This window comes from Rhinoderma darwinii, chromosome 3, assembly GCF_050947455.1.
Source record: "Rhinoderma darwinii isolate aRhiDar2 chromosome 3, aRhiDar2.hap1, whole genome shotgun sequence".
Taxonomy (NCBI): Eukaryota; Metazoa; Chordata; class Amphibia; order Anura; family Rhinodermatidae; genus Rhinoderma; species Rhinoderma darwinii.
This window is the reverse complement of record NC_134689.1, coordinates 91,736,842-91,761,469: the sequence shown is the minus strand read 5'-3', so window position 1 is coordinate 91,761,469 and position 24,628 is coordinate 91,736,842.

Sequence of the window (24,628 nt, the reverse complement as noted above, 5' to 3'; positions counted from 1 at the left end):
AGGGGGCAATATAATGTGTGTGGCACTTAGGGGGAATAACACTGTGTGGGCACAATTAGAGGACAAAATACTGTGCCCTTGAAGGCGTTATAATATATTACATTATTAAATATTATTATTATACTGTGTGTGGGGCACTAAAGGAGCATTACACTGTGTGGGGCACTAAAGGGGCATTACAATGTGTGGGGGCACTATATAGGGCATTATACTGTGGGGAGGAATTATGCTTTTTTATGGGGCATTTTTTATAATGGCGTGGGGTGCCGAAAGATAATTTTGCACGGGGCGCCATCTACCCTAAGGCCGGCCCTGACTACAGATGGTCAAGTACTGGATCGTACCCGGCTCTTCCCAGCACCCCTGGTGGCGGTGCACACTGGGCTAATAAAGGGGGTTAGTGTTAGCCTCTGCACTGGCTAACACTAAGCCCCGCCTTAGCAATGGACGCTGTCAATAAGCTGGCGGCCATTACTAAGGCGGTAGTAATATAGTTTTAAAAAAAAACACAAAGACATAGAAAAAATATTTTATTGAAATTAAAAAAACCCACACAACCCCCATTAACCATTTTATTGATAATAAAAAAAGCCGTCATCGAAGTAGTCCTGGAATCCGACGTAGTCCAACGACCGAACCTGTAAGAAAACACACAAAAAATGATTAGTAACACGTGTGTTAGGCTTAGATACAGGGCCCATGTGTGATACTATCTGTGGGACCCTGTATCTAAGCCTACCACAAGGTAGGCTTAGATACAGGGTCCAGCAGACAGTAATCTTATACAGTAATACTGGGCCCATCAGACAGGATCACACATGGGCCATGTATCTAAGTCTACCATGTGATTGGCTTAGATACAGGGCCCAGCAGACAGCATCACATAATATGTGATCCTGTCTCATGGGCCCTCTAAGACTGCTACATCATAGGCTTAAAGGGGTTGTCCAGCCCCTAAACATTGATGGCCTATTCTCAGGATAGGCCATCAATAGCTGATGTGTCAGGTCCGTCTCCGGGGAGCCGCCAATCAGCTGTTTTGAAGGAGCCGCAACACTCGTACGAGAGTTGCTTCCCCTTCATTTCCCTTACTCGCTCACACTGTGCATCGCTGAAACGGATTCACAGTGTGAGCAAGTGACCAGAATGAAGGGGAAGCTGCTCTCCTACGAGTGCTGCGGCCATTTCAAAACAGCTGATTGGCCGGCTCACGGGAGACGGACCCCGCCAATCAGCTTCAGCAGACAGGGATATTAATCTTACCCTCATCTTCAGCCGCGGCGGAAGTTTTGTCCTGACTCTATCCAGGATCACGATGTTGTGCGTGTTGCGCATAGCGTTGTGACGTCATGCGCTGTGCACAGCGCTGTGACGTCAGGCCTTCTGCTGCGCTCCGGAACCAGGAAGGTAAATACTGTCAGTTACTATAGTAACAGGGGCCCGAGGCCCGAGTTACTATGGTAACTTTATATTGATGTGGTGCGGGGGGCTGCAGGCCCCCCTGGCTTCAGGGCACGGTCGCAAATGCGACCGCTGCGACCCCAATAGCTACGCCACTGAGAGGCAGGGCCGCACCGTCCATGATGCAAGATGAGCTTCTCGCCTCAGGTGGCGGCCTGCTGCCTCTCTGAGGGGGCGGCGGCACCACTGAAACCAGCCGCCGCTACCCGCTTCTGCACTAATTGTACCTGCGTCTTTAGGATGCAGATATAATTACATGCATAAGCGCTAAATGGCCGGGCATGTTCCATGCCAGACCATTCAGCGCCGTAAAATGACGCTGATTGGCAGGGCAGAATGACTTGCCCCGCCAATCAGCGCCGTTGTTGAAATGCACTGATTGGCAGAGAAAAGTCATTCTGCCGTGCTAATCAGTGCCTTTCAATCGATGCTAGCGGCGTGATAACGTCATCGCGCTGCATCCGTTGAAAGGCGCTGATTGGCGGGAAAGGTCATTCTGCCTGCAACTATCGCCCGTTAACGAAGCAAGCGGTGTGATGATGTCATTGCGCCACTTGCATAGTTCAGCCCCAGTAGACCTGCTCAGAAGAGTGCAGGCCAGCATTGACACAGGACGGCACAAAAACGGTTTCAAGGTGATTATGTAAAGTGTTTTATTTTTGACTTAAAAGTGTGAGTGGTATTATCTACAGGGGGAGGAGCTATATGTGGGACACAATCTGCAAGGGAGGCTATATGTGGGAGACTATCTACAGGGGGAGCTATATATGGGGCACAATCTACAGGGGAGGCTATATGAGCAGCACTATATACAGGGGGCGCAATATGTGGGGAGCTATCTACAGGGGTGGGCTGTATGTGGGGCACTATCTACAGGGGGCTGTATGTGGGACACTATCCACAGGGGGATCTATGTAGGGCACTATCTAAAGGGGGCTCTATGGGGGTACTGTCTACAGGGGGCTCTATGGGGGCACTATCTACAGGAAACAATGTGTGTGTGGGACACAGTGTATGGTGCTATTATAATCAGGGAAAGTGTATGGTGCTATTATAATTAGAGGTGCAGTCTATGGAACTATTACATTTAGGGGTGTAGTGTGTTGCACCATGAGATTTTTATCTTCGTTTATAGATGCAGAAATGTTTGAAAAGTGAGACGCTGAAGACATCTGAGGAGAAAACTGCAGAAATGGTCTGTGGGTGGGAGAAGTCGTCATAGAGGTCTGGACCAGATGGAGAAGAAAAGAGAAAAAGAACAACTAGAATCTAAAAAGACATCACCGGTGTGTCACTTAATGTAAATGTTTATTCCGCCTCTAATCAGTACTGTAGTCACTGTATGATCTGCAGCGAGATGATAGGAGGTTTGATTTTTTTTTTGAGGAATAGCCACTCCCAGCATTTCCTTACCATTGTATTGGCCATGCTGGGAGCTGTAGTTTTACGCTGTACAAACCCATACAGCAGATTTCGTATATGTACTGAGGTTGGATCTGGTGCTGTATATATGTACTGAGCTTGGTTCTGGTGCTGTATATATGTAATTAGTTTTGTTCTGGAGCTGTAAATATGTAATTAGCTTTGTTCTGGAGCTGTATATATATAATGATCTTGGTTCTGGAGCTGTACATATGTATTGAGCTTGGGTCTGGTTCTGTATTTATGTATTGAGCTTGGTTCTTGTCACAATGCGGGGTGTGGATCCACTGGGCCGTACCGCGTAGCGGTATGGCAGCTGGCCCAACAGGTATAGTACAGAGTCTATAGTCCAGAGAGGGTAACTGAGGCAATGTAGACAGCAGCAAGGCAGGCTTGGCTGGGACCAGGCGGCAGGCAGACATCAGGCGTAGCATATCAGAACAGGCGTGGAATGCGGCACAACACGGCAACAGCTCAGAACGGCATTAGATCTGGGTAACACGGGAACAGGATACAGGAACAGGGAACACTAGGAGATTGGAAGACACTAGGGGACTATTAGCAAGACAAACTTTGGGTAACAAACAACGCTCAGGCAAAGAACAAGAGGGCAGGGCCCCTTTTATAGCCCAGTAGCATTCTGGGCTAGATTGCAGACTTCCTGCAATTATGCGCGCACTGGCCCTTTAAGACCATGCGTGCACCCTCTGGAGACAGTCTCAATACCTGGAATTAAGTATCGGCACATCAGAGGAGGACAACGCTGCAAGCAACTCGGATATCCAGGGCCACGGCCGTCGAGGGGTAAGTTAGAAAGACGGGCCATGGCCATAGACGTTACAGTATCCCCCCTTCTTACGCCCCCTCTTCTTGGGACCAGAGCGGGAGAGAAACTTCCTCATGAGGACAGGGGCATCAATGTTCTCCTCTGGCTCCCAAGACCTCTCTTCTGGACCAAACCCCCTCCAATCCACTAAATGTAATGTCTTTCCTCCCACGCTCTTGGTGGCCAGAATCTCCCTTACTTCAAAAGTCCCAGAAGAGCCACCAGGGACCACTGCGGAACTAGGAGTCCTGGAGTAGCGGTTCAAGACCACGGGTTTCAGCAAGGAGACACGGAAGGAGTTAGGGATCTTGAGGTTAGGAGGGAGCCGCAGCTTGTAAGACACCTGGTTGATCTGTAACAGGATTTTGAATGGTCCGAGGAACCCAGGGGCAAATTTGCAGGACGGCACCCTCAGCCAGATATTCCTTGAAAACAACCAGACCTTTGTGCCTGGAGGAAACGGAGGAGGAGCCCGTCTTCTTGTAGCTGACTTTCTCTTCATGCTTTTCACCGCCAGCAGGATAGAAGATCAGGTCTGTTGCCATATTTGCAGAAAATCCCTGAAGGTAGCGTCAGCTGCAGGCACCTGGGACATAGTAGAGACAGGAAGAGGTATATGAGGATGTTGGCCGTAGACGATGAAGAACGGACTGGAAGTGGGGGACTCACTAGTGTGGTTATTATAGGAGAACTCTGCCCACGGGAGCAGCTGTACCCTGTCATCATGCCGCCTGGAAACAAAGTGATGCAAATAGTTCTCCATTATCTGGTTAACCCTCTCGACTTGCCCATTGGATTGGGGATGATAGGCCGAAGAGAAGTCCAACTTTACACCGAGGAGGCAGCAGGGTGCTCTCCAAAACTTCAAAGTGAACTGGACCCCTTGGTCTGAGACAATATGCAGGGGCAAGCCATGCAGACGGAAGATGTGTTGAATGAAGAGATCGGCCAATCGCGTAGCAGAAGGCAGACTGGTCAAGGGAACGAAATGAGCCATGTTAGAAAATCGATCCACCACCACCCACATCACTCTGCAAGCCGCAGAAGGAGGGAGATCCGTGGCAAAGTCCTTTGCAACATGCTGCCAGTGAGCAACGGGCACAGGCCGTGGTTGGAGCAGGCCAGCAGGTCTGGAGTGAGCAACTTTATTTTCTGCGCATACCGTGCATGAGGAGACAAAGTCCATGACGTTTTTGGGCAGCGTGGGCCACCAGAAATGACCGGCGATTAGATCTTGGATCTTACGAGCACCCGCGTGACCTGCCAGCTTGGAACTGTGACCCCAGCGAAGGATTCTTCCTCTGTCTGCCAGACACACAAAAGTCCTTCCTGGAGGAATGTCTCTAACTTGCAGAGGGTTCATAGAGAAGATACAAGAAGGGTCAATTATACTCCGTGGGGACTCCACAGTGTCCTCAGTTTCAAATGACCTAGACAAGGCATCGGCCCTCACATTCTTGTCGGCAGGTCGGTAGTTAAGTTCGGACCAGAACCAAGCAAAGAACAACAACCACCTGGCTTGACGAGGATTCAACCGCTGGGCTGTCTGTAGGTAGGTCAAGTTCTTGTGATCCGTGAAGACCAGGATAGGATGGACTGCGCCTTCCAGTAGGTGTCTCCACTCCTGCAGAGCCAGCTTGATGGCCAGTAACTCCCGATCCCCAATCGAGTAGTTGCGCTCTGCGGAAGAAAACAGCTTGGAGTAGTAGCCACATACCACAGTCTTGCCCTTCAAACCTTTCTGGAACAACAGTGCACCTGCACCAACAGAGGAAGCGTCCACCTCTAAAGAAAACTGTAGGGATACATCAGGGTGGTGAAGAATAGAGGCTGACATGAAGGCTTTTTTTAAGGATTCAAATGCGGCTTCTGCCTCCGGAGTCCACACTTTGGCATTCACACCCTTTTTAGTGAGGGTAGAGATGGGAGTAGTCAAAGATGAGAAGTTGGGAATGCACAGCCGACAGAAGTTGGCGAATCCCAGGAAGGCCCTTAAGCCTTGGGGGCGTAGCCTTTACCTTCTCAGGATCCATCTTGAGACCCTTATCGGAGATGATACAGCCCAGGAAAGGAAGATACTTTTTTTCAAACACACAGTTCTCCAGCTTGGCATAAAGATGATTCTCTCTTAAATGAAGCAACACCTGGTGGACATGAGTTGCTGGAACTGGGGAAAAAATCTAAATATCATTGAGATACACCACAACACAAACATAAAGGAGATCACGAAAAAAGTCATTGACAAATTTTTGAAACACCGCGGGGGCGCTACACAGGCCGTAGGGCATAACTAGGTATTCATAGTACCCATCACGAGTATTAAAAGCAGTCTTCCACTCATCATCTTGACGAATACGGATCAGATTGTAGGCCCCCCGCAGGTCCAGTTTAGAAAAAACCTTTGCCCCCCGTATGCGATCAAACAGTTCTGAAATCAAAGGCAGTGGGTACCTGTTCTTTACCGTGATCTGGTTGAGGCCTCGGTAGTCAATGCAAGGTTGTAAGGATCCATCCTTCTTCTTGACAAAGAAGAACCCAGCTCCAGACGGGGATGAGGATTTACGGATGAAGCCCCTCTCCAGATTCTCTTTAATGTAGGCCGACATAGACTGGGTCTCTGGCAAGGAGAGAGGGTACACTCTACCTCGAGGAGGGGACGACTCAGAAAGTAAATCGGACAATCATATGCTCTATGTGGCGGCAAGGTCTCAGCTTCCTTTTTATCGAAGACATCGGAGAACATAGAGAAACAAGAAGGCTACCCTGCCAATGACTGAAGCGGAGGAGGCTGCAGTGGCTGGATATGACCCAGACAGCGGTCAAGACACTTCGGGCCCCACTGGAGAACCTCTCCAGAGTTCCAGTCCAGGACTGGAGCGTGCAAACGTAGCCAAGGCAAACCCAGTAACACGTGGTTGACGGCCTGGACAGGACAAACAGGGAGATGAGCTCAGCATGAAGAGCTCCCACTTGAAGTCTTAATGGCTTGGTCACAGACACAACTGGGTCAGGCAATGGCAGTCCCTCTACCGATTCAACGTTCAACGGCCTTTCCAGCAGGACAGTGGGCAACTGATGAAGATCCACAAGGTCTTGGCAGATGAAATTGGCTGCAGAGCCACAGTCCAGGTAGGCAGAGACTGGATGGGACCTCTCGCCAGCAATGATGGTTATGGGAATGAACAGTTTGGAGGAGACTTCTCCATTAAATGCAGTGGCGCCTAGGGTTGTCTCTCCAACCAAACCTAGGCGCTGGGTTTTTTTGGTTTCTGAGGACACAAACGCACGACATGGCCAGTGAGGCCATAATATAAACAGAGTCCAGAGGTGCGCCTGCGCTGTTTCTCCTGGACGGACAATTTTAGCCGAACCACTTGCATCGGAACCTCGGGCAAAGCAGTAGTAGGAGGCAAGAACGGTTGCTGGAAGTTGGGTGCCAGTTCAGGAAGCCGTCTCTCCTGATGAATTTCATGAGATCTCTCCCTCAGCCTTATGTCCACCCGAGTTGCAAGCAGAATCAGGTTGTCCAAGGCAGGTGGCAGATCTCGAGCGGCCAATTTGTCCTTGATCTCGGACGATAGACCATGCCTAAAGGATGCCACCAAGGCCTCATTGTTCCAGGATAGTTCTCCTGCCAGGGTCTGGATGGTGTATTCGCCCATGGAGGTGTGCTCCTGGCGAAGGTTAAAGATAGCAGTGGCTGCCGATGAGACTCGACCTGGCTCCTCGAAAACAGTCCGCAATAACCCCTGGATGTCTTGAGTCTCAGGTCCCTGACGTTCCCAGATAGGGTTGGCCCATGCCAGAGCCTTGCCGGCAAGTAGAGACACGATGAAGGCGATGTTGGTTCCGTCCGACGGAAATGCTCGGGCGTGCAGGGTAAAATGGATATAGCATTGGTTCAGAAACCCCCGGCACGTACTGGTGTCTCCATAGAACCGAGAAGGTAATGGCAGCAAGAACCGAGTATCTGAGACGGAACTGCCAGGAGGTGTAGCAAGAGGGTCAATCTGAGGAGCTTGCATAGAGGCAGGAAGAGAAGCTGCTAGTGACCCTAGCTGTTGTGCCATGGAGTCCACTGCCACAAGAAGTTGATCCTGTCTAGCTCGGAGATCCTGCAGGTCTGCCTGCATGGCTTGGGAGGGTGACATGCCCTTGAACTGTCCAGCGGAGTCCATGGCCTGAGCGTATTGTCACGATGCGGGGTGTGGACCCACTGGCCAAACAGGTATAGTACAGAGTCTATAGTCCAGAGACGGTACCTGAGGCAATGTAGACAGTTGCCAGGCAGGCTTGGCTGGGACCAGGCGACAGGCAGACGTCAGGCGTAGCATAGCAGAACAGGCGTGGAATGCGGCACAACACGGCAACATCTCAGCATGGCACTAGAATGGGTAGCACGGGAACAGGATACAGGAACAGGGAACACTAGGAGACTGTAAGACACTAGGGAACCATTAGCAAGCCAAACTTTGGGTAACAAACAATGCTCAGGCAGGGCCCCTTTTATAGCCCAGTAGCATTCTGGGCTAGATTGCATACTTCCCTCAATTATGCGCACGCTTACCCTTTAAGACCGTGTACGCGCGGGCGCTCGCGCCCTCCGGAGACAGTCTCAATACCCGAAAGTGAGTGTCGGCACCTCACAGGAGGACGACGCTGCAAGCAACTCCTATGTACATGGCCACGGCCATCGAGGGGTAAGTTAGAACGACTGGCCGTGGCCTTAGACGTTACAGTTCTGTTGCTGTATATATTTACTGAGCTTGGTTCTGGTGCTGTATATATTTATTGAGCTTGGTTCTGGAGCCGTATATGTCAGAGCTTGGTTCTGATGCTGTAATTATATAAGATATATATATAATAACAAAATGTGCAGAGCAGATGGAGTTGCTTTCAATTTAGTGTATATTTAATGGGAACCTGTCTAGTAGTTTTAACCCCTTGAACCACCACATGTGGTAATACATGACCTGACAATATTTCCAAACATTCCCAAATATGTTTTTTTTAGATGCAGCAAAATCTATAAAACCAACTTTGAAAACGGCACACATTATATGCTAATTACTCATTAAAGTGTCATGGGGTGGTGCCGCTAGCCTGAAGAGTCAACCCCTGCTTGATTGACATCCACCTCGCAGGTATATATCACTACCAGTCTCCTCCAACTTTCTCGGATGCGTCGTTGCCTTGTACTACTTGGGCACGCACCGTGCAGCAAGGTGTACTCTGCCTAGCTGCACGGCGCATGCCAGTACAAGGCAACGGCGCACCTGCAAGAGTTGGAGGAGGCTGCTAGTGATGTAGAACAGCCAGGGGGATGTCAATAAAAATCTGGAGGGCGCCATTTCAAATTTTGCCTCAGGCAGCAGAAAAGCTAGAATCGACCCTGGATAGAGGCCAGGGTAAGGCTGCCTATACGTGGCCAGAGAGTGAGCACAGCAAGAAAGGGCCCTCGACCCAACGCAGTATTAAGGCAGTTACATAAACACCAGGTCCTTCAGATGACTGCGAGCCACTTCATTTATACTGCAGTCATGGAGAGAGTCAGCATCAGGGCTCCACATTCGGCTACAAAGACAGGCAAGAGACAAGCGGGCAAGCATTCAGGGGGCCCAAATCCAGCAGCCATTCACCAACCATCCACTACTCCATCCATCTGGACCATCCAGGGTTGCACGGCACTCATCAGTAAACAACACGGTTTGAAAATTAGTCCTCATGTATTTCTGAGCCCACTGCAACCGTTTCTGCTTGTGAGCATTGTTTAGGGGTGGCCGAATAATAGCTTTATGCACACTTGCAAACCTCTGGCGTATTCTACACCTTGAGATTCGCGGGACTCCAGAGGCACCAGCGGCTTCAAATACCTGTTTGCTGCTTTTCAATGGCATTTTAGCAGCTGCTCTCCTAATCCTATTAATTTGTCTGGCAGAAACCTTCCTCATTATGCCTTTATCTGAACGAACCCGTCTGTGCTCTGAATCAGCCACAAATCTTTTCACAGTGCAATGATCACGCTTAAGTTTTCTTGAAATATCCAATGTTTTCATACTTTGTCCAAGGTATTGCACTATTTCACGCTTTTCGGCAGCAGAGAAATCCATTTGCTTTCCCATATTGCTTGAAACCTGTGGCCTGCTTAATAATGTGGAACGTCCTTCTTAAGTAGTTTTCCTTTGATTGGGCACACCTGGCAAACTAATTATCACAGGTGTCTGAGATTGATTACAATGATCCAAAGAGCCCTAAGACACAATACCATACATGTGTTTAATTGAAAAACGAATAATTAAATGTTTATGACACTTAAATCCAATGTGCATAATAATTTGGAACGCGGTGCAGTATGCGTGTGGCAGCACAGTGTGTGTGGAATGCTTTTCTGGGGGGCATAGTGTGTGTGATAATTTCTGCAGAGGGAACTTTGTGTGTGACAATTTTTACAAGGGAACAGTTTGTGGACATTTCTACAGGGGCACAGTGTGTGTATGTGTGTGTTTGTGTATGTGTGAGACACTATCTACAAAAGGGACAGTGTGTGGCATTTTCCGTAGGGGCGCAGAGTGTGTGACACTTTTTACAGAAGGCACAATGTGTGTCACTTTTCACAAGGGCAGAGTGTGTGTGTAATTAACCCTATCTACAGGGGGCAAAGTGAGTATGGTACTTTCTACCGAGGGCACAGTGTGTGGCACCTTTTACATGGAGCAGTGTTTGTATGATAATTTTTACAGAGGGCACAGTGTGTGTCACACTTTCTATGGGGGAACAGTGTGTGTGGCACTACAGAGATGTAACAATGGGTGACAATGGGTGACACTTTCTACATGGTGAATAGTGTGTGGACATTTCTACAGAGGCACAGTGTGTGTGTGTGTGTGTGTGTGTGTGTGTGTGTGTGTGTGCATGACACTATTTACAAAGGGGACAGTGTGTGGCATTTTCCATAGAGGTGCAGTGTGTAACGGCTGCCGCACCGTTCCCCGCTTTCCCCACGGCCTCTGCTCTGGTTCCTGTGCCCTCAATTCCCTGATGCTCATCCCGAGCTCCACTTACCAGATCTGGATGCTCTGCTGGCCCTGGGCGTCATCAGGTAAGTGTATCCCTTACCTCCCTCCGCGGCCGTCATCCTTGATGTGCGGCTGCAGCCACTAGAGGGCGCACGCGCTGACTCGTCCTTTCTTAAAGGGCTAGCGCGCGCCTTCATTCAAAGCCTTCCTATTTAAGGATCCTCCTTCCTCTAAGGCTGGGTTCACACGACCTATTTTCAGGCGTAAACGAGGCGTATTATGCCTCAATTTACGCCAGAAAATACGGCTCCAATACGTCGGCAAACATCTGCCCATTCATTTGAATGAGTTTGCCGATGTACTGTGCCGACGACTTGTAATTTACGCGTCGTCGTTTGACAGCTTTTTGGTAGAAAGTCTATAGTCCAGAAAAGGGTACCTGAGGCAATGTAGACAGCAGCAAGGCAGGCTCAGCTTGGACCAGGTGGCAGGTAGACCTCAAGTGGAGCAGTAGAACAGGCATGGAGATGAGCATGGGCATGGAGATGAAGCACAACACGACAACAGCTCAGCACGGCAGTAGACCAGGATGGTACCGATAGCACGGGAAACAGGATACAGGATACAGGTACGGGGAACACTGGAAAGATGGAAGACATTTAGGAGACCTTTCACAAGACAGACTAAGAGAAACAACAACACTCAGGCATAGAAGCAGGGGGCTGGACCCCTCTTATAGTCCAGGGTACTTTCGGGTCAAAGTTCATCACAAGTTCCAGTGCCCCTCGAAGAACGGGCACGAGCGTGCGCGCGCATCCTACGGGATCCGGCTGAGGTGAGTGGACGCGAGTGCTGGCAACTCCTGAGGAGGAGGCTGGGGCCAGCGCTTGCCGACTCGTGGCTGCGGATGTCAGGGGGAGGTTGGAGCTGATGGTCCACAGCCACGGATATTACAGTATCCCCCCTCTTACGCCCCCTCTTCTTGGGACCAGAGCGAGAGAGAAACTTTTTCAGAAGAGTAGGGGCATCGAGATTCTCCTCTGGCTCCCAAGACCTCTTTTCAGGACCAAACCCCCTCCAATACACCAAATAATAAGTTTTTCCTCGCACTCTCTTGGTGTCCAAGATCTCCTTGACCTCAAAGGTGTCCGAAGGGCTGCTGGAGGCAACCGCAGGGCTGGGAGTCTTGGAATAGCGGTTCAGAATCACCAGTCTCAGGAGGGAGACATGGAAGGAGTTGGGAATCCTGAGGGTTGGAGGCAGCCGAAGCTTGTAAGCGACAGGGTTGATCTGTTGCAGTATCTCGAATGGTTCGAGGAACCTGGGAGCAAATTTACAGGACGGCACCCTCAGCCGGATATTCTTTGAGGACAACCAGACTCTTGTACCTGGAAGAAACTGAGGAGGATCCCGTCTTCTAGTATCTGATTTTCTCTTCATGCGATCCACCGCCAGCAGAATAGAAGATTGGGTCTGTTGCCATAGTCATCATGTCATGTGGAAACGAAGTGCCGCAGATAGTTCACCATAATTTGTTTAATCCTCTTGAATTACCCATTGGACTGGGGATGATAGGCCGAAGAGAAGTCCAACTTCCAAGGAGACCGCAGAGTGCTCTCTAAAACTTTTAAATGAACTGGACCCCTTGATCTGAAACAATATGCAGTGGCAAGCCATGCAGACGGAAGATGTATTGTATGAAGAGGTCAGCCAGTCGAGCAGCAGAAGGCAGGCCAGTCAGGGGAACAAAATAAGCCATTTTAGAGAATCGATCCACCAACACCCAGATCACACTGCAACACGCAGAGAGAGGAAGATCCGTGACAATGTCCATTGCAAAATGCTGGCAGGGGGCATTAGGCACAGGCAGCGGTTGGAGCAGGTCAGCTGGTCTGGGGTGGGCAATTTAATTAGCTGCGCATAGCGTGCATGAGGAGACGAAGTCCCTGACGTCTTTTGGCAGCGTGGGCCACCAGAACTGACGGGCGATTAGGTCTTGGGTCTTACGAATCCCCGCGTGACCTGCCAGCTTGGAGCTTTGACCCCAGCGAAGGATTCTTCCTCTATCAGCCAGACATACAAAATTTCTTCCTGGAGGAATGTCCCTAACCTGCAGAGGGTTCCCAGAGAAGATGCAGGAAGGATCAATAATATTCCGTGGAGACTCCACAGTGTCCTCTGTTTCGAATGACCTAGACAAGGCATCGGCCCTCACATTCTTGTCGGCAGGTCGGTAGTGGAAACGAGCAAAGAATAACGACCACCTGGCTTGACGTGGATTCAACCGTTGAGCCTCCTATAAATAGGTCAGATTTTTGTGATCCGTGAAGACCAGTATAGGGTGGACTGCGCCTTCCAGTAGGTGTCTCCACATCTGCAGGGCCAGCTTAATGGCCAGTAACTCCCGATCCACAAACGAGTAGTTGCCCTCTGCGGAAGAAAACAGTTTGGAATAGTAGCCACATACCACAGTCTTGCCTTTAGAACCTCTCTGGAACAACAGTGCGCCAGCACCAACAGAGGAAGCATCCACCTCTAAAAAAACTGTAGGGATACATCAGGGTGGTGAAGAATAGAGGCTGACGTGAAGGATTTTTTTCAAGGTCTCAAATGCGGCTTCAGCCTCCGGAGTCCACATTTTGGCATTCATACCCTTCTTTGTGAGGGAAGAGATGGGGCCTGTCAATGACGAGAAGTTGGGGATGAACAGCCGGTAGAAGTTGGTGAATCCCAGGAAGCGTTGTATGGCCCTTAAGCCCTGGGGGCGTGGCCACTCCAGGAAAGCCTTTACTTTCTTAGGGTCCATTTTGAGGCCCTGATCGGATATTATGTAGCCCTGGAAGGGAAGGGATTTCTTTTCAAACATGCACTTCTCCAGCTTGGCGTAAAGATGATTTTCCCTTAAACGATGCAACACCTGGCGGACATTACTCTGATGAGACTGAATCTTGGTAAAAAATCAAAATGTCATCAAGGTAGACTACTACACAAACATAGAGGAGGTCACGAAAAATGTAATTCACAAATTCCTGGAACATGCCCTTCGGCGTTACACACGCCGAAGGGCATAACTAGGTATTCATAGTGCCCATCACGAGTAATAAATGCGGTCTTCCACTCGTCACCCTGACGAATCCGAATCAGGTTGTAGGCCCTCTGTAAGTCCAGCTTAGAAAAATGTTTTGCCCCCTGTATGTGATCGAACAGTTAAGCATTAAAGGCAAAGGGTACCTGTTCTTCACCGTGATCCAATTGAGGCCTCGGTAGTCAATGCAGGGACGGAGGGATCCATCCTTTTTCTTGACAAAGAAGAACCCGGCTCCAGCCGGGGATCAGGATTTACGAATGAAGACCCTCTCCAGATTCTCCTTACTATAGGTCGACATAGACTGAGTCTCTGGCAGGGAGAGAGGGAGTGTAAGGGTGTAAGGGTGCAGAACAGGAGAAAGGAGCAGAGAGGAGCCGAGTCTTAGGGAGAGAAGAGGAGAGGCGGTAGAGGCTGCTGGATATGCAGCTGCAGAGAAGAGGATCGGCGGTGTGGCAGCAGGAGGAGATTGTGAGGAGGAACGTGCCTCCCTGCAGAGGAACGGACTGGCAGGAGTGCACCTAACGGAGGACTGCAAGAGCAAGAGAGTGGAGTGGAGCCTCAGCATCCACTACAGGTACCAGCCACACACACACACGTAGCCTCACTAGGACCCTCAGACCTCACCAGGCAAAGTCCCATTAGCCGCAGTACTACCTGACTCTCCAAGCGTAGTACGGTCCGCGCCTACCCTGGTTACCAAGTACGTGAAAGACTATCCTTACACTAACTTCGGCTGTTGTAGCCTGAATTAGGCCTAGAACCCTGCATGGCACTGTTACCGCTAAAACGCCGCATGTAACCCTGCATGGAACTATTACCGCTAAAACGCCGCATGTAACCCTGCATGGAACTGTTATTGCTAAAACGCCGCATGTAACACTGCATAGAACTGTTATTGATGAAGCACCGCATGTAACCTTGTATCAAACTGTTATTTATGAGCACCGCATGTAACCTTGCATCGAACTGTTATTTATGAGCACCGCATGTAACCTTGCATCGAACTGTTATTTATGAAGCTTGTTGGAGCGGGAGCAGACAGAAGGAACGGTCGGGTTGACGGGACTTTGTTGGACTACTAGCTGGACTTCGTGTAACTCGTAGCGTCAGCCCGCCAGTTCAGTTGCGTCCTAGGGGGTCCACCGTTCGGACCACCGACTGAGGAGAGAGAGGGTTTGTCATGAAAGGTAGCGGATAGCTCCGCAAGGACCCGTCACGGTGCTAGTAGGTACGTTAGTCGCTGGTTCCCACGACGCGACCCGTGGGCCGAGAGTGTGACTCTTACCCTAGGGTAGGCTGTCAGTAGCGGGTAGCTCCCGCCGTGACTGACAGCGGCGTTTCCTTAGCCAAGCCGGCAACGTGGGGTCAGGCACAACCTCTCTCCGGGGGACTTCCAGCGGGATCGAAGTCCTCAACCTCAGGCTTCCTGTCTGCTCCATAGAGAAGAAGTTATTGTTAATTGCTCTCCGCAGTAAAGAAGTTGCTGAAGCAGAAGGTGTGACTTTTTCTCATTGTGTACCAACCGCGGTAGTTCCTCCTACATAAATTGGCGTAGTCGGCAGGATCCGGAACCTCGCCGCGATGGAACCGTCCAGCAGCGGGACCTTATCGCCGACTCCAACCGTCATGATACCCATGGGGGCCGCCTTAATGAACATCCCCAAGTTTGACGGGAAGAGTGTATCGATCGCGGACTGGACGGAACGAGTTCGCACCGCGGCCCGATTATTCCAAGTACCGGTGACCCACCAAGCCGACCTGGCCTTCAACTCACTCGAAGGGGACTCGAGACAGGCTGTCCTGGTTTTACCGCTAGAACACCTCGACACGCTAGAGGCAATCATCAGCCGATTAGAGTCTCTATATGGAGATATCGCTTCAGCCGCCGACCTCCGGAAGAAATTTTATACCAGGGTACAGAGGAACGGGGAATCGCTCCAGCAATTCGCAGTAGGATTACAAGGAATGTGGAGTCGACTAGTACGGAAGGATCCCGCGGGGTGTGCGGCCTTAACGGAGCCGGACCGAATAGTGCGAGACCAGTTTGTATCCGGGCTAGACAGCCGGACCCTGAGGCGCGCCGCGAGGGACCTCGTCCGGGTCAACCCCGCCGCCACGATGAGTGAGGTGTTACGAGAAGCACTCGAATTTCACCGAGAAGAGCTGGGAGAGGCGAGTATGGCCCTGCAAAACGTGGGTACACCCGAACCCTCTTCAAGGGAGACCGGATGGCCAGAAGCGGTGTTCACAGAATTCGCCCGGGATGTCAAGGAGGCTATTCGGGAATTGAAGACCGATGTTGCTCAACTAAGAGTAATGGCCGATCGACCGGAACATCTTCCTCGTCCGCCCTGATCGACCCAAGGAGGGCCCTCGACGCTGTTGGCAGTGTGACCAGCCGGGTCATTTCGCCAGAGATTGCAGGATGAGACGCTATCCAAGGCGAGAGCAGCCACCTTTAAACTAAGGTACCCCGCCGCTGAGGGTCAAGCTGCGGGCATTCCATCTACGGGCCCAAAAAGAAGGGTGGAACTTTTGACAGGAAAATGCCCCGTAGTGACAGCCAAGATCGGGGGGGTTAATGTTCCTTGCCTTATTGACACTGGGTCAGAAGTAACCACTATGACTTATCAGTTGTTCCATGAACAGTTCCAAGGTGACCAGACTCTAGAAGCCCCTTGGATTGAACTTACGGCGGCTAATAGCCTGCCAATTCCCATTGCCGGTGTTACGTGGTTAGAAGTAGAAGTATTTAATCGTAATTTTCCCCGTGCTGGTATTGTGGTAGTACATAATTGTGCAAGGCCAGGTATACCTGTTATTATTGGCATGAATGTGTTGCAGGAAATACATGGTATGATGTTTAACGAGACGAGCGGTGCCCGGTGGGAGGAGCTGGCAACCAACCGGACCGCCCAGCAAGCTTTGTTTCAGGTGCATCAAATCTGTCAACGACAGGCTGACTTGAAGACGCTACTGGGCCGAGTGGGGTCGGTGAGGGCCCCAGGTAAAGCGGTGCTGCAAGTCCCACCTCTACAGGAAGTCACCATTCCTCTCTCCGTAGGTACTCATCACCGCTTAAAGGATGCCATGGTCGTGGTGGAACCCATGCGAAGTCTCAAGAGTACGCCACCCTGGGTGATAGGAAGAACGGTGTGTCGGATAAACAAAGGAATGGCGACCGTCAGGGTGTTGAATCCGACCCAAGGGGTGATCGAGATACCGGCCGGCACGGTACTAGCTAGCGTTGAGATCGTGAGGCCCGAGGACGTGATGGACCCGGCCATGGCTGAAACGTTAAAAGAGACATAATCAAGAGGTGAAGGGAGTGAGACCGACGTGAACGAACAGACCGATCGACTGTGGCGCCAACTCGAGCTGGACGGAATAGCCCCGGATATCAAGTCAGAGGAGCAACTGAGGACGCTTCTGCAACGCTTCGGCTGGGTTTTCGCTCAGCACGAAGAGGACTTTGGATGCACCACTACCATTGAACATGGGATTCACACGGGGCCGGCACCGCCCATCAGAGAGCGATATCGCAATATACCTCCCGCGCTGTACCGAGAGGTAAAAGAGCTCCTCCAGGAGATGTTAGACGGACAGGTGATTCGTGAGAGTCAGATCCCATGGGCCGCCCTGATTGTGCTGGTAAGGAAGAAGGATGGATCGCTCCGGTTCTGTGTGGATTACCGCAAGTTGAACGCCTGTACGCATAGGGATGCCTATCCACTGCCCCGAGTGGAAGAATCATTAACCGCCATGCAGGAGGCTCGGTATTACACAACACTCGATTTAGCAAGTGGGTACTGGCAGGTACCCATGAAAGAAGTGGATAAGGAGAAGACGGCGTTCATCACTCCTTCAGGCTTGTTCGAATTCAACCGGATGCCGTTCGGGCTAACCAATGCGCCCAGTACTTTCCAACGGCTAATAGAGCATTGTCTGGGGGATCTAAATTATGAGTCGGTCTTGATCTATTTGGACGATATTGTCATTTTTTCACAGACCTTCCCAGAACATCTGCAGGATCTACAGATCGTGTTGGAACGATTGGGAAGGTATGGACTCAAACTAAAACCAAGCAAATGCCGACTGGGCCGCCAGCAGATAAAATACTTGGGCCATGTCGTGAATGCAACAGGAATTGCACCCGACCCAGATAAGATTAAAGCCATACAGTAGTGGGCCCCTCCGCAGAACACCACGGAAGTACGAGCCTACCTCGGGTTGGTTGGTTACTATCGGAGGTACATCCGAGACTTTTCCAAAATTGCAAGTCCTCTGAATCAGCTACTCTGTGGACAACCCACCCAAAAGAAGGGGAGACGAAGCCCCAGTGTAGTGGAACAATGGCAGGAGCCACAACAAGCGGCATTTGAAGCATTGAAGGCACAACTAGTGACCGCACACATACTCGCTTTCGCAGACTTTGCCCAGCCATTCCGGCTGTCCACTGACGCCAGCCTGAAGGGACTGGAAGCGGTACTGGCCCAGCAGCAAGGGGACGTGGAACACGTCATCGCCTATGGTAGTCGTAGTCTGCGACCGTCAGAACGCAATCCAACCAATTATAGCTCGTTCAGGCTCGAGTTATTGGCCATCGTGTGGGCTGTTACCGAACGGTTTGCCGAATACCTGGTCGGGAGTCGAGTGGAAATTTACACGGATAACAATCCCCTGGCGTACCTGGGAACAGCAAAATTGGGGGCGATGGAACAACGCTGAATAGCCCGACTGGCTCGATTCAACTATACCATTCGTTAAAAGCCCGGTAAGAACCATACCAACGCCGATGCACTCTCCCGACAGCCGCGTGACACCCCGGTCGGAGATGTGGACGAGGAGCAAGAAGAAATAGAGATACCCCCACTGCGTGTGGTTCATCCCCCGATGCCACAACAGCGGGTAGTGACCGCAATACAAGGGGTTGAGGATCTTACTGAAATGTATGACAGGGCTGAGTGGAAGAAGCGGCAGCAGCAAGACCAAGACATCCAAGCCATCGATAAGTGGGTGCGGCGAAAGGAAAGACCCACGGCAGCGGAGCGAAACAGGTTGTCAACACAAGCTAAAGCATTGGTTCGGCAGTTGGAGCAACTAGAACACCGTGATGGAGTATTATACAGAAGAGTGTGGGCCCCACGGGAATCTCGCGATATATGGCAGTTGATCTTGCCCATCGCTGACATCAAGCCCGTGTGCAAGTGGATGCACGAGAACCGAGGTCATTTTGCAGTGGAAAAGACTGTACAGAACATCAGGAATCACTTCTATGCTTCAAACCTGGAAGAAATAATGAGGGGTGTCTACCAGGAATGCCCAGAATGTGTCTTACACAAGGCGACAGAACAGGCAGAGAGGCCCATGACCATCGTGACGGGTGAACCACTCGAACTACTGACGGTAGACTTCTTAACAGTCCAAGAAGTCACATCGGGGCACCGATATGCGTTAGTATGCTTGGACCATTTTTCGAAATTTGCCGTGGTAATTCCTACAAGGGACCAGACGGCGACGACTACCGCGGCTGCATTGTGGAAGCATGTCATCCGTCCGTACGGGTGCCCCAGACGCATCTTGTCGGATCAAGGACCGAATTTTGAGTCGGATCTCTTCCAAGAGCTGTGTATCTTACACGGAATACGGAAATCCAGGACGACCCCCTATCACCCCCAAGGGAATGGGGCTTGTGAACGATTCAATCGCACCTTACTCGGCCTATTGAAAACCATCGGGGACGAGTGACAAGAACGGTGGCCCGAGTATGTGGACGACCTGGTGTGGGCCTATAACAACACTGTGCATCGAGCTACCGGGTATACCCCATATCAATTGATGTTCGACCGACCAAGCCGAGTTCCGTTGGATCTTCTGTTAGAAACGCCAGAGGTGGGGGGCGATCGATCCCCGTCACAATGGATCCAGGAACATCAACGGCGGTTGAACGCAGCGAAGGACGAAATGGAGAGAGTTCGGCCCACCGAGAGCCTACCCTTCGTAGAGGAATGACAGCAAGCATTTCATACGGGAGATCGGGTGCTGGTGCGAAATTGCAGGGCAGCACGTGGCCGTAAGCTGGAGCCCCGATGGGAGAGGAAACCATATGTGGTCGTAAACCGCGTCGACCCCGGGCTTCCTGTGTATGAAGTGAGACCAGAAGGTGACCAGGGACCGAGCAGAAGGCTGCACCGCAACCTGTTGTGGCCATGTACCCTTCTGACACCAGAACCAGTCACGTCATCAAGGCAAGAAGAACCGCAGAGTGCTTCACCGACAAATATTGACGGGGATTGGTGGTTGCTGGTTCCATCAGACGACCCTAGTGTTTCCTGGGCGTCACGACCGACCAGGACGGAGAACCAAACGGAGTGTGTGGAGACACCTGCAACGGAATTGAATCGTGTACCGCGTTATCCACAGAGGTGCACTCGCAACCGACAACCGGCCTATTTACAAGACTATGAAGTTTAGTGCAGAGGACTGCACTTGTTAACAAGGGGGGAGGTGTAAGGGTTCGTCCCTGCTTACCTCTCTCCGGAGGACAGTGACGGCCAAGCTGTCAGGCGGCTGAAGTGGCCGCAGCTCCGGACGAAGGAGCGTCTTGGGCGTCATGGCAACGGCCGCCCTGCCGCCAGCCATGATGCCTGCGCCGAAGAAGGAGGAGGGCGGACTCTCGCGCGGCGGGACTAGAGCGAGGAGGGGAAGCTCGGGAAATGAGAGGGGCGGAGCGGTGTGGCGCGAAAAGGAGGGAGGAGAAGAGCAGAGAGAGTGTGGGTGGAGAAGGAGCAAGAGCGAGGAGGAGAACAGGAGAAAGGAGCAGAGAGGAGCCGAGTCTTAGGGAGAGAAGAGGAGAGGTGGTAGAGGCTGCTGGATTTGCAGCTGCAGAGAAGAGGATCGGCGGTGTGGCAGCAGGAGGAGATTGTGAGGAGGAACGTGCCTGTGCCTCCCTGCAGAGGAACGGACTGGCAGGAGTGCACCTAACGGAGGACTGCAAGAGCAAGAGAGTGGAGTGGAGCCTCAGCATCCACTACAGGTACCAGCCACACACACACACGTAGCCTCACTAGGACCCTCAGACCTCCCCAGGAAAAGTCCCATTAGCCGCAGTACTACCTGACTCTCCAAGCGTAGTACGGTCCGCGCCTACCCTGGTTACCAAGTACGTGAAAGACTATCCTTACACTAACTTCGGCTGTTGTAGCCTGAATTAGGCCTAGAACCCTGCATGGAACTGTTACCGCTAAAACGCCGCATGTAACCCTGCATGGAACTGTTACCGCTAAAACGCCGCATGTAACCCTGCATGGAACTGTTATTGCTAAAACGCTGCATGTAACACTGCATAGAACTGTTATTGATGAAGCACCGCATGTAACCTTGCATCGAACTGTTATTTATGAGCACCGCATGTAACCTTGCATCGAACTGTTATTTATGAGCACTGCATGTAACCTTGCATCAAACTGTTATTTATGAAGCTTGTTGGAGCGGGAGCAGACAGAAGGAACGGTCGGGTTGACGGCACTTTGTTGGACTACTAGCTGGACTTCGTGTAATTCGTAGCGTCAGCCCGCCAGTTCAGTTGCATCCTAGGGGGTCCACCGTTCGGACCACCGACTGAGGAGAGAGAGGGTTTGTCATGAAAGGTAGCGGATAGCTCCGCAAGGACCCGTGACGGTGCTAGTAGGTACGTTAGTCGCTGGTTCCCACGACGCGACCCGTGGGCCGAGAGTGTGACTCTTACCCTAGGGTAGGCTGTCAGTAGCGGGTAGCTCCCGCCATGACTGACAGCGGCGTTTCCTTAGCCAAGCCGGCAACGTGGGGTCAGGCACAACCTCTCTCCGGGGGACTTCCAGCGGGATCGAAGTCCTCAACCTCAGGCTTCCTGTCTGCTCCATAGAGAAGAAGTTATTGTTAATTGCTCTCCACAGTAAAGAAGTTGCTCAAGCAGAAGGTGTGTCTTGTTCATTGTGTACCAACCGCGGTAGTTCCTCCTACAGGTGTACTCTACCGCGAGGAGGGGATGAATCAGGAACCAAATCAATAGGACAAGTATAGGCACGATGAGATGGCAAGGTCTCTGCTTCCTTCTTGTTGAAGACATCAGCTAACTGAGAGAAACACGGAAGCAACCCTGCCAATGACTGATAAAGAGAAGTCTGCGGTGGATGGATATGACCCAGACAGCGGTCGAGACACTTGGGACCCCACTGGAGAACCTCTCCGGAGTTCCAATCCAGGACTGGGGCGTGCAAACGGAGCCAAGGAAAAACCCAGCAGCACGGGGTTGACGGCCTTGGGCAGAACAAACAGGGAGATGAGCTCTGTGTGAAGAGCTCCCACTTGACGTCTCAATGGCTTGGTCATGGAAAAAACTGGGTCAGGCAAAGGCAGTCCATCTGCCGAGGCAACGATCAATGGCCTTTCCAGGCAGACAGTAGTTAACTGGAGAAGAACCACAAGGTCTTGACGGATGAAATTAGCTGCAGAGCCAGAGTCTAGGTAGGCAGAAACCGGATGGAGCCTTTTGCCAGCGACGATGGTCACGACAATAAACAGTTTGGAAGAGAGTTCACAATTAAATGCAGCAGCGCCTAGGGTTGTCTCTCCAACCAAACCTAGGCGCTGGGGTTTTTTGGTTTCTGTGGAAACAGACGCACGACATGGCTAGAGAGGCCGCAATACAGACAAAAACACAGAAAAAGCCCATACTTACAAATGGACACAGCCAGGTCAGAAACGCTGATGAAGGAGAGTGAGCAGGTGCTTTAATTAATAATAGCCACTCCCACTAGTCTTGCGGGGAGTGGTGTGTGGTGCATGGGATGTGTAGTAAAAAATAATAAATGAATAGTGTATGTGCAAGTGCAATAATATAAGTGAAATATAGGGGGCAGTAATGAGTAAATTGCCTCAATAAAAATAAATGAATAATGGGGTGCAAGTGTGTGAAACATGGAGGGATAGTGTGTAAGTCATGAGGCGCAACGTCCATAGCCAGGTAGAAGCCTATTTGTGACGCCTTGATAATTCATATAGCGGGCTACCCTGCTTGCTAAGCCAAACAACAACACGCCATGCTCTCCCAGCATCAAAAACAGAAAAAGACCAGAGGTGCGCCTGCGCTGTTTCTCTTGTATAGAAAATTTTAGGCTATCCACCTGCATCGGCACCTCGGGCGTAGCAGTAGATGAAGGCAAGATGGGTTGTTGAAAGTTGGGTGCCAATCTAGGAAGCCGTCTCTCCTGTTGCATCTCATGAGACCTCTCCCTGAGCCTTATATCTACCCGAGTAGCCAACAGAATCAGGTCGTCCAAGACAGGTAGTAGGTCTCGGGCAGCAAGTTCATCTTTGATCCTGGGCGACAGGCTATGCCAGAAGGATGCCACCAAGGCCTCATTGTTCCAGGACAGCTCTCCCGCCAGGGTCCGGTACTGGATGTGTATTCGCCCACGGAGGTGTCCTGTTGGCGAAGATTGAAGATAGCCGTGGCTGCCGATGAAACACGTCCTGGCTCCTCAAACACAGTACGGAACAACCGTACGAACCCCTGGAAGTCTCGAGTCTCAGGTCCCTGTCTTTCCCAGACTGGGTTCGCCCATGCCAGGGCCTTGCCATCAAGTTTGAGACACGATGAAGGCCATCTTGGTTCCGTCCGATGGAAATGCTCGCTCGTGCAGGGAAAAATGGATATAGCATTGGTTCAGAAATCCCCTGCACGTACTTGCGCCTCCATGGAACCGAGAAGGTAATGGCAGTGAGAACCGGGAATCCGAACTGGAACCGCCAGGAGAAGTAGCAGGACGGTCGGTCGGGGGAGCTTGTATAGAGGAAATTGAAGCAGTTAGCGCCCCTAGCTGCTGCGCCATGGAGTCCACCGCCACAAGAAGTTGATCCTGCAGGTCCACCTGCATGGTTTGGGAGGGTGACATGCCCTTAAATTGACCAGCGGGGTCCATGACCTGACTGTACTGTCACGAAGCGGGGTGTGGACCCACTGGGCCATACCGCGTAGCGGGATGGCAGCTGGCCAAACAGGTATGGTACAAAGTCTATTGTCCAGAAAAGGGTACCTGAGGCAATGTAGACAGCAGCAAGGCAGGCTCGGCTAGGACCAGGCGGCAGTTAGACGTTAGGCGTGGAGCAGCAGAACAGGCGTGGAGATGAAGCACAACACGACAACAGCTCAGCACGGCAGTAGACCAGGATGGTACCGTTAGCACGGGAAACAGGATACAGGATACAGGTACGGGGAACACTGGGAAGCTGTAAGACACTTAGGAGACCTTTCGCAAGACAGACTAAGGGAAACAACAACACCCAGGCATAAAAGCAGAGGGCTGGACCCCTCTTATAGTCCAGGGTACTCACGGGTCAACGTTGATCACACGTTCCGGTGCGTGCGCTGCCCCTTTAAGAACGGTCACCCTACGGGATCCGGCTGAGGTGAGAGAACGCGATCGCTGGTTTTCTCCTGAGGAGGAGGCTGGGGCCAGCGCTTGCCGACTTGTGGATGCGCCTGTCAGGGGGAGATTGGAGCTGACTGCCCTCAGCCACGGACATTACCGTTTATCTTGCTTCTAATCAGTATTGTAGTCAGTGCATGATCTGCAGCAAGATGATGAATGGCATGATTTTTTGGGGATATCCTTACCATTGTTCGGGCCATGTTGGGAGCTGTCGTTTTACGCTGTACAAACCTATATGGCAGGGGTTACACTGAATTTGCAAATTATGTCTGTACTGAGCTCTATTTGTGTTTGTTATGTATTTATTTACTGTGCCTGATCCTGGTGCTTCCTATATTTACCA